At 35.2% G+C, this 12,763-nt stretch overlaps 1 protein-coding gene across 16 annotated transcripts in view; it reads right to left on the bottom strand.

Annotated features, from left to right (window-relative positions):
• RALYL (RALY RNA binding protein like) overlaps nt 1-12,763 on the bottom strand; it is a 728,119-nt gene that overhangs the window by 669,191 nt on the left and 46,165 nt on the right. For 2 of the 16 annotated variants that reach the window (XM_055286638.2, XM_063643363.1), the window contains exon 2: nt 3,823-3,930. The exons of the other annotated variants lie outside the window; for them this stretch is intronic. The gene's annotated coding sequence lies outside the window, so the exon portion shown is untranslated. The remainder of the gene's footprint in view (nt 1-3,822; nt 3,931-12,763) is intronic. 16 annotated transcript variants of the gene reach the window in all.

Raw genomic sequence — 12,763 nt, 5'->3', positions numbered from 1 at the left:
AGTTGAAGAAAAAAAACAAAAAGTGTGGTTACTAATATTTGTAAGACCTCCTCCATACAGATTTTTTTTTTTTTTTTGAGACAGAGTCTCCCTCTATTGCCCAGGCTAGAGTGCAGTGGCACAATCTCGGTTCATGGCAACCTCCACCTCCTGGGTTCAAGCGATTCTCCTGCCTCAGCCTCCTGAGTAGCTGGGACTACAGGCACGCACCCCCATGCCCAGCTAGTTTTTTTTGTATTTTTAATAGAGATAGGGTTTCACCATATCGGCCAGGCTGGTCTCGAACTCTTGACCTCATGATCTGCCTGCCTCAGCCTCCCAAAGTGCTAGGATTACAGGCATGAGCCACCGCGCCAGGCCCTCCATACAGATTTTAGTCCAATTTACTAATCACACTCAGCATGTATATGTGTGTATGTATATGTTTTTTTAAGTGAGCAGAGTAACTACTATAACAAAAAATCAACAGATCATGTCCAAAATAAATATATATATAAAAGTATATATATTTAGAAATGACAGTATATCTGTATTATTTTAATACACACAGGTAAATATTAAAATTAATATTTAATATAATTTTTCCCTTTTAATACCAAGGAAGGGAGGGAATGAGGTAGGTGTCTGCTGACTCTGTTTATAAACCTATTGCCATTATTTTATTCTGAAGCTATGTGTATCTATTGCTTTGATTTTTAAAAAAAACACATCTTTTTGTAAACACTCAATGCTGTTACTGGGATATAGTTCATTCTCAAATTTGAGCTTTTTATCATATCTTTTCTATTCCTACCTGTTAAAATCAAAAGTCTATAGCTTAGCTGGAAAGTGTTTTAAAGTTACTGATTAAAAAGTTCTTAGAAATGCCTAATTCAAGTTGGTCTTTCCATAAGAACTTTTTTTATCCATAATGCTGAAGTATAAAGACCTCTCTCCTTCAGAAATGCCATAGTACATCCTGTCTGTTTTATTCATGTGGAAATGAATTCACATATTTCACCTTGTGACATTTCTTCTATCACCTTGAAGAATGAAAGTTCCCCACAAGAATGCATGTTCTTTGAAGATATTTATTTCTTAGTAACAGTGTTGCACTTAATAGGCATTCAATAAATATCTGCTGATTAGAATTGATTGCAAGAAAGAGGCCAGACTTTCGATATTCTAGATCTCAGGAAGTGAAGAGTTCAAAATCAGCAATACCTCAATTGACATTAATTGGAATTTTGGAAGGATCAAAGCTAAAGAGAATTTTAAATAGAACAATTTTCTAGAAAACATTATTTAATTTTTAAAAAACAGTAACATCAAAAGCATAATTGCTTTTTAATTTTTTACCTGTTTTATCTAAATGTACAGACTGTGGGAAGTTTTTATTACTCATTTGTCTCAATTCTGGTTTAGAAAATATATAAATTTAGTGTGTCTACAATAATATTGGCAAACAGTGACCAATAATATTTAAAAATTTAGTCATTGCTGTCACTGATTCTTCCACAATGAATTAAAATATTGGCTTTCTATTGTCACTTTTACTGTGTAAATCAATTTTAAGGAGAAATACCAAATGTGATGCAGTACTTTGGCACACACAATAGAGCCAGACTGTCTTTTATTTTTATTTTTATTTATTTATTTATTTGAGATGGAGTCTCACTCTGTGCACAGGCTGGAGTGCAGTGGCGCAATCTCAGCTTCACAGCAGCCCCTGCCTCCCAGATTCCAGCGATTCTCCTGCTTCAGCCTCCTGGGTAGCTGAGATTACAGGCACGCACCACCACGTCTGGCTAATTTTTGTATTTTTAGTAGAGACAGCGTTTCACCATGTTGGCCAGGGTGGTCTGGAACTCCTGACCTCAGGTGATCCGCCCGTCTCAGCCTCCCAAAGTGCTAGGATTACAGGCGTGAGCCACCATGCCCCACCGAGCCACGCTGTCTTAATGTAAACCCTGGCAGCTACTATCTGAGTGATTTTGAATAAGCTATTAACCTATGTGTCAGTTTCCTCATCTGTACAATGGAAATGAGGTAACTACTCTGTGATAATGCCATAGAGATTTAATGGTCTGAGACATGTAATGGCTAGGCATTGTATAAACACATGTAGCTATTTTAAATTATTAACTGAGGTATATTTTTCTACTTAAGAATATTACAATTTGATTTTGTCACATTTCCTGGTTCTGATAGAATTAGAAAATGACCCAAATTTATTCAATGCATGAGGGGACTCAATTATATTTATCAAGTTATGTTTTATTTGAGTTGTCCATGGATGAATTATAAGCTATGTAAGTGTTCAGTTGGTGAGAGTTTCTCCTGTTCTCTATAATAAAAACATTGTAATGTTTAAGGCATTTTCTGTATACCTACTAACCATGGAATTGTCAAACCATACATCAAGAGGAGAAAAACTAGCAATGTGGTTATGTAGCCTCATGCCATTTTGAAGCATAGTTCATCGGCACCTATGACAGAAAGCAGCTGCACATCTCAGGTCATTATGGTGCCTAACATGGTATAAGAGGTCTTTACCTCCTTGTCAGCCTAGGTAAAGCCCCATGGTTCACAGTATAAGCACTAATTCTGAGCCACAACTTGTAAATTCGTAACAAGAAACAAGATGCATGCTATAGATTGTCATAAAACTAGACTATGTCCAATTCATTATATTAATTACAAATCTGGAAGTCACAAACTGAGTGTGAGCAGCCACCATCATGCCTGTTTTCTGAATTGCTGTCACTCTGTGCCCACATGGATGTGCTGACTCCTACTAAGCTTGATGGAAGAAGCTCTAAAATTTCCCTCTCCTCTCTCATACCCTACCACTACAGCCTTCAAAGGGCTTGACTTTTTATCACTTTCCCTATCTTCCCCCTTGCTTCTCTGCCAAGCTCAGTCAACACCCCTCTCTGGTCTTACTCACCAGGTTCACCATGAATTTCAAGACATAATAAAAGAACAAGTTTCTCTCTACTAAAAATTTGAATATCACGGTTATAAGGTAAGTAGTAGCTGGTTGATATATGCTACAGTTCAGGCAGCAAATGTTAACTGTGCACCTAGGATGCATGTGGCATCATGAAATGTTCTGGAAATATAAATATAAATAAAGAACAAAGTCTTTCCTCAAGAAGATTTGAGTCTTTGGAGAAAAAAAAATCTATATACATATATATGTATGGACAGATATCATGCAATGAAAATATTTACAACAAAATAATTCCCCTCATAATATGTATAGGATCAATTTCTGGGCATCATCAAAGAAATATTTTATAAATATTTCCCAATTTTTAATTCATTAATGAATGTCATACTGTCTGAAAAAAATGTGTACCTAACCTCTGATAATACACCATTATATTTTTATGAAGGAGAAAGTGTGGGTCATTCTACAAAACATTTTATGCTTATTAAATGATTTACAACAATTCAGCTTAATATTATGGTTATTAATTACTTCTTATAGATTCACATTTTATGTTTTTAAATTTTTCAGTGTTTTCTTTTTTCTTTTGTTTTTTGTTTTGTTTTTGTACTTTTTTCTTCTTTTTTTAGATTCATATTTTAATAGCTGATTTCCAATTATTTTCATTTAAAAAAAAATCTTTGGCCTCTTTTGGTGTATCTTTCTCTTCAATTTCCTGATTTTATCAGCTCTTATGTCACATCCTTCAGCTTTTCTTTAATTCATATCCTGAGTTTTTAAATTTTCAATTTGAAATGTTCTTTCACATATGCAAATGCTTGATAATATTTCTTCTGAGTTATGGGTTGTATTTGGGAATTATAATCATCAGATTAAAAAAGACTTACTTTTTGTTTTCTTCTTACAGTAATGGTGTTTGAATACAGCCTGATGTTCCTCTATTTATTTTAACTTATCTGAGGGTTTTCTTCAATAACAAGAGAAAATTGGTCTGTCTAGGAAAGAAGAATTTGAATTTTATTGTTGTTGATGTCAATAGAACTTTGTTTTTTTGGTGTAATAAAATGTATTTAAAAAAATTATTTCCAGAAAGGGAGTGGTAAGTCATATGATTTTCAGATACTCATTCCTTTCTTTAATACCTCAAATTTCTACCAGCTGCTTATTTTATTCCCTTCACGTCTCAGCCTCTGAGAATCTCCCGCTGAGGCAGTGCATACCCAAGACTTGTCACTTCTGCTCTGCATACCTTTAAGATTCTTGCTTACGATTCTCTAGTACACAGTGGTCTCATCCACCAGCTGCCAGACCTGTTCTCAGTACTTCTCCCTCTTTTCTTGGGAGTGATCTTATTTATGCCCAGCCACCAAGAGAATCCTGCTGCACTCCCCTGTTCACTTCTCTCTCTGCCTACACTGGTTCCAGCATGGGCTTTGGAACTGGCCGTGTAGGTTTCCTGTAACTTATTTCTCATTTAGAAGTATATTGAAATGTGCAGTATTCTTGGTCTGCTAGTTATTCTGTAAGCTTGCTTGAAAAGAGTTTTATTTACTCTCCTTGTTGATTTTTCTGTAGGATATTTGGAGAGATCAGATTTTGACGGCCATCATTATCCTACAGGAACCTAGACGGCTCACCATCTAAGAACCAAATACATTTATTTACTAATTAGGCGCTAATTAAGTAAATTATACTACACCATATTATTTCTTTCAGCTTAATAAACTTTTATTGAAGTACACATCATCTCCCATCATTTTATTATATTCTACCTGTGTTTGAAGCATGAAACCATTTTCTTTTGGTTTCCAGCTTTTTCCTTTGCATTTTTATTAGGTGTCACTTCATTTTTTGACACAGTGAAATAATATCACTGCAGTCACCTCATGAAGCTATTGATTAGAAAAGTACAGTGAGTGATGGGAAAGCCACAGTCCTTACAATGTCTGTGTCTGGCACACACAGAGCAATCTTTAAGTTCCAGGGTGCCCTTTCTGCATCTCTTTTCCTTTCAGCACAAATCCTAGTGTCTTGCTTTACTAGAGACATAAGGTGGCAACCCAATCACACGACTTGGCCAGGATCATTATACAATACAAAAGGTGCCTATCATATGGGCAGATTCAAACTCTACTCAAGCAAGCACCACTGAATGGCAATAAAGGAACCCCACAGAACCCTTCCTGTGGGGAAGGGTCATTTAGCCAAGGCTGTGAATCTAAATTCTTGGTAACTGTTCAGCTGATGAAAAATACTTTATTCTTACACAATTCACTGCCTGTGCTTAACATAAATTTTGATTACTGTAATTTATGTATATTGTTGCTTTGTGATGCTGAGTTACTTTATATCACTGGGCAGACGCAAAAACTTGTTGATAAATATGTGACTAAAAACACATTGGTGTTCTCATCTTTCCAAATATACCTTTAGTCCATTTTTTAAAATGTAATATATACATTGCAAACTATCTTACTCAAGTTGATTATACTGGATGTGGTATAACTAAACTATCTAATGTCCTAATAACAATGAAACACAGCCACGAGAACAGCTTTAAGGAACTGGAATCATGTTGGTGATATCTGTAATCCCAGCACTTTGGGAGGTCAAGGTGGGTGGATTATGAGGTCAGGAGATCAAGACCATCCTGGCCAACATGGTGAAACCCTGTCTCTACTAAAAATACAAAAATTAGCTGGGTGTGGTGGCATGTGCCTATAATCCCAGCTACTCAGGAGGCTGAGGCAGGAGAATCGCTTGAACCAGGGAGTTGGAGACTGCAGTGAGCCGAGATCGCACCACTGCACTCCAGCCTTGCAACAGCATGAGACTGTCTCAAAAAAAAAAAAAAAAAAAAGAAATGCATTGGATAATATTTAGCAATTCCTATCAGTGTAGTTTCACCCTCTTTGAATTAGTAACATAGTATGTACTAAAAGTATTACTAACTATCCAATGCTATGTTGAGGTTTTAGCATCTCTGATAAGGTAAACTGTTAATATTCAAGATTCCAATTCTGGATTTCTTCTTCTATGATTTATATAACTTACACATCAAAATCTTGCAGGACATTCTGAGGTTATCTTCTGGCCACGCCAACATCAAATTGACTTCAAATTACAGCAATGAGAAATGGTTTAATATAAATTCTTACTATATTTCAAGGAGCCATAATTGGCAATCTGAAATATAATTGGTACATGAAGTAAAAGGGGCATATTTCAAATCTTACTGTAGAAGAGGGGAAGCTGATAATGAACATCTATGTCTAAAGTGGTTCAGTTGCCCCAAATCAGTCTAACTGATTTAGTAGCCTGTATTTCAACTTCATCTGAATATTTGTGTATTTTGCTACAAATTCCTAAAATGAAAATAAAATTGCAGTTGTCAACTTTCACATTATAATAAAAAGAAACTCTGAAGAATACAAACTTTGAATAACAATTGTCATAAAATATTCATAATAAACAAAATGGAAAATGCCACTTAGAACAAAGCAAAACATTTCTATTTCTAAAATTTTGCAATTAGGCCAGGCATGGTGGCTCACGTCTGTAATCCCAGCACTTTGGGAGGCTGAGGCTGGCAGATCTCAAAGTCAGAAGTTTCAGACCAGCCTGGCCAACATAGTGAAACCCCGTCTCTACTAAAAATATAAAAATTACCCAGGCATAGTCGCACCTGCCTGTAGTCCCAGCTATTTGGGAGGCTGAGGCAGAGAATCACTTGAACCTGGGAGGTGGAGGTTGTGGTGAGCTGAGATTGCGCCATTGCACTCCAGCCTGGGTGACAGAGCGAGACTCCATCTCAAAAAAAAATAATAAATAAATAAATAAAATTTTGCAATTTAGTAAATACTTTAATGAAGTAAAGTGGCATGTCCTCTCAGAAAATTGACTTTAAGATGTTTAAAATGTTTAAAAGGTGGGCAGGTGGACAGAAAGGAAAGCACTTTCCAGAGAAGGAAACTCAAGCTTAAAATGGTTAAGTAACTTTCCCCAAGACACCCAGCTGAATCAGTTATGAAACATGCTTTTTAAAATAAATCCCTATCTTAACATTAAAGATCAAGTACTTAATCCTTATATCACATTGTATCCTGGTCATCGGTTTAAGCTCAAGGATTCAGGTTGAAGAAGCCTTGCAAGATTATATTATTTCTGTTGAAGATGTGAAAAAGAAGCATGTCATTTTATAACAGAATAAGAAAATACACATATAAAGGTATCCTTTACAGAGATTTTTAGAAAAGATACCATTTTTATTTGAGTCAAAAGACAAATGGACAAATGGGCCAATCTGCCAAAGCTAGGAAATGACTGAGCAAAGAGGAGAAATTAGCAATGTCTAGACTCTTGAAAGTGTGTGAACAATTTAACTCTGGATTTTTTTTCCAAAAATGCCTAATGTATTGAAAATTATTGGAGTTATCTGATTTTTCTTTATGATATTTATGTTTATACTTCATTCCACCGAGAGATGCAAAAAGATAAATAGGTAAAAGAGATGCCAACAAGTAAGAAAGGAAGGCAAGACAATCAAAGGTGCATCAGGATACTACAGACAAATAAGACTGAAAAGCTCACTGCACATACATAGAACAATAGTTGGCCATCTACAAGTTTCACAGTTTTCATCTGAAGCACAGAAAGAAAGGAAATCACCATCCGAAAGGTAATAGAAAATGACTAAGACGAAACCTGATATTCTCAAGAATTTTAGTAGCAGTGTTAGGATAAATTAAAGGGAAAAAGACAGAGGGAAGCAAGACCAACTAGAAAGCTATTGCATTATCAATACCTATGAGACCCCAGAATATGATAATGTTGGTCCGAGTGAAGGAAAAAGAATGGAGGGAAGAACGGTGAGTACTGACGTTGGCTAAGACAAAGAAAAGCAAAGTTCACCCAAAACTCCAGGGTTTTGAGTTTGAACGGTTGGAAGAATGGAGGTGGCAGAGTGGTGACTAAGAAGCAGTACTAGTCCTTGCTTTCTGCTGTCTCAAATTAAAAAGGCAAAGATTAATACCAACTCTACTCAGCACCAGACCTAAAGCAGACCAAAGCTGGAATGAACGAGGTGCTCTGGGGTGGGAGTTAGTCTAGCTCCCTCACACTAGTGACACAGTGTTATGGGTATACCTAGAACCCAGATCTGCCATAGTAATAAAATGTCTCCACCAAATGCATCAGATATTTTTTCCTACAAAATGGAAGTTTTTGTTTTCTCTGAATATAAAAATGCATCACATATAAAATGTAAATATAGGATGAATGCAACTCTGTAATCTCAGAGCTTTGGGAGGCCAAGTTGGGAAGATGTCTCAAGGCCAGGAGTTTGACACCAACCTGGGCAATGCAGTGAGACCTCATCTCTACAAAAAAAAAATTAAAAATTATTTGAGTGTGGTGGTGCACATCTGCAGTCTTAGCTGTTTGGGAGGCTAAGGCAGGTGGATCGTTTGAGCCCAGGAGTTTGAGGTTACAGTGAACTATGATTTTGCACCACCATATTCTAGTCAGGGTGGCAGAGCAAGACCCTGTCTTTAAAAAAAGAAAAAAAGAAAATACAAATTTTAAAATGCAAATGTAGAAAAGAAAGAAATTTTATCTAGAATATGCAAAAGGCTTCTTCCATATTCAGGAATATTACTATACCACTTTTAATGGCTGTTTTATTATATTATTAAAATATAACATAATTATAATTCTACAGTTAAAATATGATCACTTTATAGGATATTAATATATCACACATTCATATTATATAGCTTTTTAAATTGACAGATAAAATTGTTATACACCACATATATGCCTACCGTCTCTCTTCAAAACAACATGAAGTTTTGTTTTTAAGTATATTTACATGTGGAATGACTAAATCTAGTTAATTAGTCAGATTACAGTCATAGGCATTACCTCATGTAGTTACCATTTTTGTGGTGAGAACACTTAATGCCCACTCTCTTTGCATTTTTTAAGAATATAATATATTGTTATAAACTATAATCACCATGTTATACAATAGGTCTCTTTAGCTTCTTCCTCCTATCTAACTGAAATTTTGTATCCTTTCCTTTTAAAAAATAGTTTCGAATTGGATAGGCTAAAATGATATCTCATTATCATTTTATTTGTACTTTTTAGATTATTAGCAAGTCTGAATACATTTTAATATTTTATTGTGTATAGTAACCTTTCATCTCTCACTTGTGTTGAACATAACTTTCACAGTTATTTTTCTTTCACCATGTATATGTTATTTCATAGCAGAGAAGTTGGAAGTTTTTATATAGTCAAATTTGTCTTTTCCTTATGGATTTCTGTCTTTGGTATCATTTACTGAAAATCCCTCTACATTCTAAGTCAGCCAAATTTTGGGTAGGTAAGTCACCCAAATTTTGGGTTATTTTCAGTTTTCATGATTAAATCTCCCATTCATCCAAAATTTATATTGGTGTAAAGAGTGGAGTACTGACCAGACCTGTTTTCCCCAAATGATTAGCTGGCTTTATTAAAGCCTTTTGTTGGAATAATCTGCTTTTTCCATGATGATCGTAAATGTCACCTTTATTATTTATTAAATACCTATGTGCCAGATATCTTTGACAAACCCCACATTGCTATATTTGTTTCTCAGTTTCCTGATCTGTACTCAACTTTTCTGAACAGGAAGAGCAGTCTTACTCAGAATCCTAGATATTTAACTATCTTCTCATGGACAGGGCCTGGTATATGGTAATTATTCAATAGACGTGTACTTGAAAAGGATGTAATGACTACTTTGAAAGAGTTTGATGGACAATGATAACCCAACAACTACAGAGATATTTGCAGATGTAAACATGTAACTTAAAGTACATAAGAAATAAACAGAACTCTATATATTTTCTTAGGTTCATCTAACCCAAGAAATATGTTTTAAAAACAGAAAAAGTAAAATCTTTAAAAAGGCCCTCCAGCCCTCACCGGGAGTCATGGTTACATTCTCCTTGCTGGTTTTCTTCTTCCCAGTGTGATCCCTTTCATGGCATTGCGCTTTACGTTCAGAGTGAACACAGAGAACAAATATGGCCATTTTTGCAGTACTATAAGGTCATCAACAGTATCTCAATAACTATGGAATATACTGTAACCTTTCTTATATGTGATTAATGTGAACAAAAGTCATACAATATTTGCTAATACATGTGCCTTTTTCTCTAGCTGTATTTCTCACTTCAGTCAATTTGAAAACTATACTTTTCCCCATGCTGTGTCACGGTTCTTAGTCTTTTCAGAAATCTGGACAACTATTCATTCTCTCATCCATCCAACATTTCTTTATCTTCTAGTCTCAGCTCAAGCATCACTTCTTATAAAAAGGCTTTCCTTGGAATTTCTAAGTAGAAAGGATATGACTTCCTTTGATGAGCTGACTATGTTCTTATGCCTTACTGCCACAGCAACTGTAAGATTCCATTGCAATTGTTTAGTTAAATGTCTTCTCTTCTGGAGAAAGTCTGGAAAGGCTGAAGCTGTTCTTTTGTTCTTGGCATCCCTAATATCTAAAAGAGTGTTAGTATCTAGAGGCTCGGTACATATGTGGCAACTGAACAGAGGTGGTGTAGCATGGAATTCAAGAGCATGGGCTTTGGAATCAGAGAAGCCTGGGCCTAAGTACCAACTGCGCTATTTAATGGTTGCTTGACTTGAATCATTTCCTTATTCCCCGTGAGACTTTGTTTCCTCATCTGTAAAATGTGGGTGATAATAACAAACTTGCACGAATATTATTAGAATTAAGTGAGAAAATGTAGAGAAAGGACTTAGCACAGTGCTTGGCATAAAAATGTGCTCAAAAATGACAGCTATTAGTAGTAAATAGTAGTAACAAGTAGTGTCCATAGTAGTAACTACACTGGTATGAAAGTCGAAAAACTTAAAGCTCCATTTCTTCGGGATTTGTAAGAATTCTAAGGAGAATAACTAGAGAGTGAGTTATTATACAACTAATTCATATTTTAACTAATGTAAATAAATAGGTTTTTAAATACCAAAATTTGCTCTTGTTCACATTATTCACAGGATATTTATAACATTCATTAGTATATTAAATTTCCAGAAAGTTCTATTTAATCATGTTATTTTGTTTATTTTTGTCATCCATATTAACTGAATAAATTTGTATCATCATCGAAAATTATCCTGCAATATTTATTAATATTTATTTTTAGGGTTGGTTGCAACTCTCCATGTATACATTGTTTTGAGAATTTCTTAAAATATTTAATTAACTTATGGAATGAAATACACGTTTCCTTAATTATATTAGCTACCATAAAATAATTTTTGTGAAATATTACATATATATTTTTAGGAATCGGGAATTTGAAGCTATTTCTATATTTATATATAGTCTATTGGCACTAGTAGATTTTCAACAATTAACCCTATATATGAGGACTATATTAGATTAAGCTTTGTTTATTCGAGTATACATTACTTCGTTTATTTGTTATTTATGACCTACCTCTTCTCAAATTAATTAGGAGTGACATCCAAGTAAAATTATTTTAGTAATTTTCTATTTCACTTATATTACACTCAAGTTCTCAGGTTTTAATTCTACAAGCAATTTTCTTATCCTATATTTCAAAATCAGATTTATCATAGGGAGAAAATCACTGCAAGTCAGGAACTGTGAGTTCCAGTCTCAGCTCTGCCACTACAATTGTGCCCAACTTTGGGATGTCACATAATTTATATTTTCATATGTAAAATGAGAAATTGGGCAAGAAGTACCTCAAGGTTACTTCTAACTATAATTTATCTTTCCTCTGTAAGTTCCATTTTCTTTCTTAACCTCAAAATATCTAATTATTCTCCAATTATTTATATTTTAAACCAGAGTTATCTTAACATTTAGTGAGAGATGCGGGCAGCAACACAAATTATTTTTATAGGCTGGAATGAAAAAAAAGGACTGGAAGTTAATGTCAACTGTTTTGAAGTTACTGAGTCTCAGCACCCAAATTTGAAATTAATATTTGGGATAAATAGTTCCAAGTTGTCTCCTAGTGTAAGAAACACAAGTAGCAATTGGTTATTGGTTATTTAATATGTATTACCCTCTGGGCATTAGCACTTGCTCATCCTTTATTTTGCATTCTACATGTTCAGATATTGCTTATTTCTCAAGACTCAGTTCAAATTCCACTGCCTCTGTGAAATCTTGCTTGTGTTTCATATGAAGATTCAGAGAAATTTATGCATGCATCTGTTATGACTCAGAAGACTTCCTATTTTCGCTTTAAGAAAGAGACTATGGCCGGGCGCGGTGGCTCACGCTTGTAATCCCAGCACTTTGGGAGGCTGAGGCGGGCGGATCACGAGGTCAGGAGATCGAGACCACGGTGAAACCCCGTCTCTACTAAAAATACAAAAAATTAGCCGGGCGTGGTGGCGGGCGCCTGTAGTCCCAGCTACTCGGAGAGGCTGAGGCAGGAGAATGGCGTGAACCCGGGAGGTGGAGCTTGCAGTGAGCCGAGATTGCGCCACTGCACTCCAGCCCGGGCAACAGAGCGAGACTCCGTCTCAAAAAAAAAAAAAAAAAAAGAAAGAGACTATGTTTCTGATCATGGTGTCTATCAAAGAAACTAAAAGTATTACTTGCCTTATAAATTTCGGCCACCAAAATGGCTGATTGATTAATTGACTAAATGCATTTAGGTATGTATGCATGTATGAATGAATGGATGAATGAATAGCCAGAGATGAAATTCCATAAAGAGCTGGAGCCTGAGTATGGCAATGGTGCAGAAGTGCTTACGTGCATCTTGAATG

This window comes from Symphalangus syndactylus, chromosome 7 (assembly GCF_028878055.3).
Source record: "Symphalangus syndactylus isolate Jambi chromosome 7, NHGRI_mSymSyn1-v2.1_pri, whole genome shotgun sequence".
Lineage (NCBI taxonomy): Eukaryota > Metazoa > Chordata > Mammalia > Primates > Hylobatidae > Symphalangus > Symphalangus syndactylus.
Note: the sequence above shows the minus strand (reverse complement) of the source record. Positions and strands in the feature narration are given on the sequence as shown.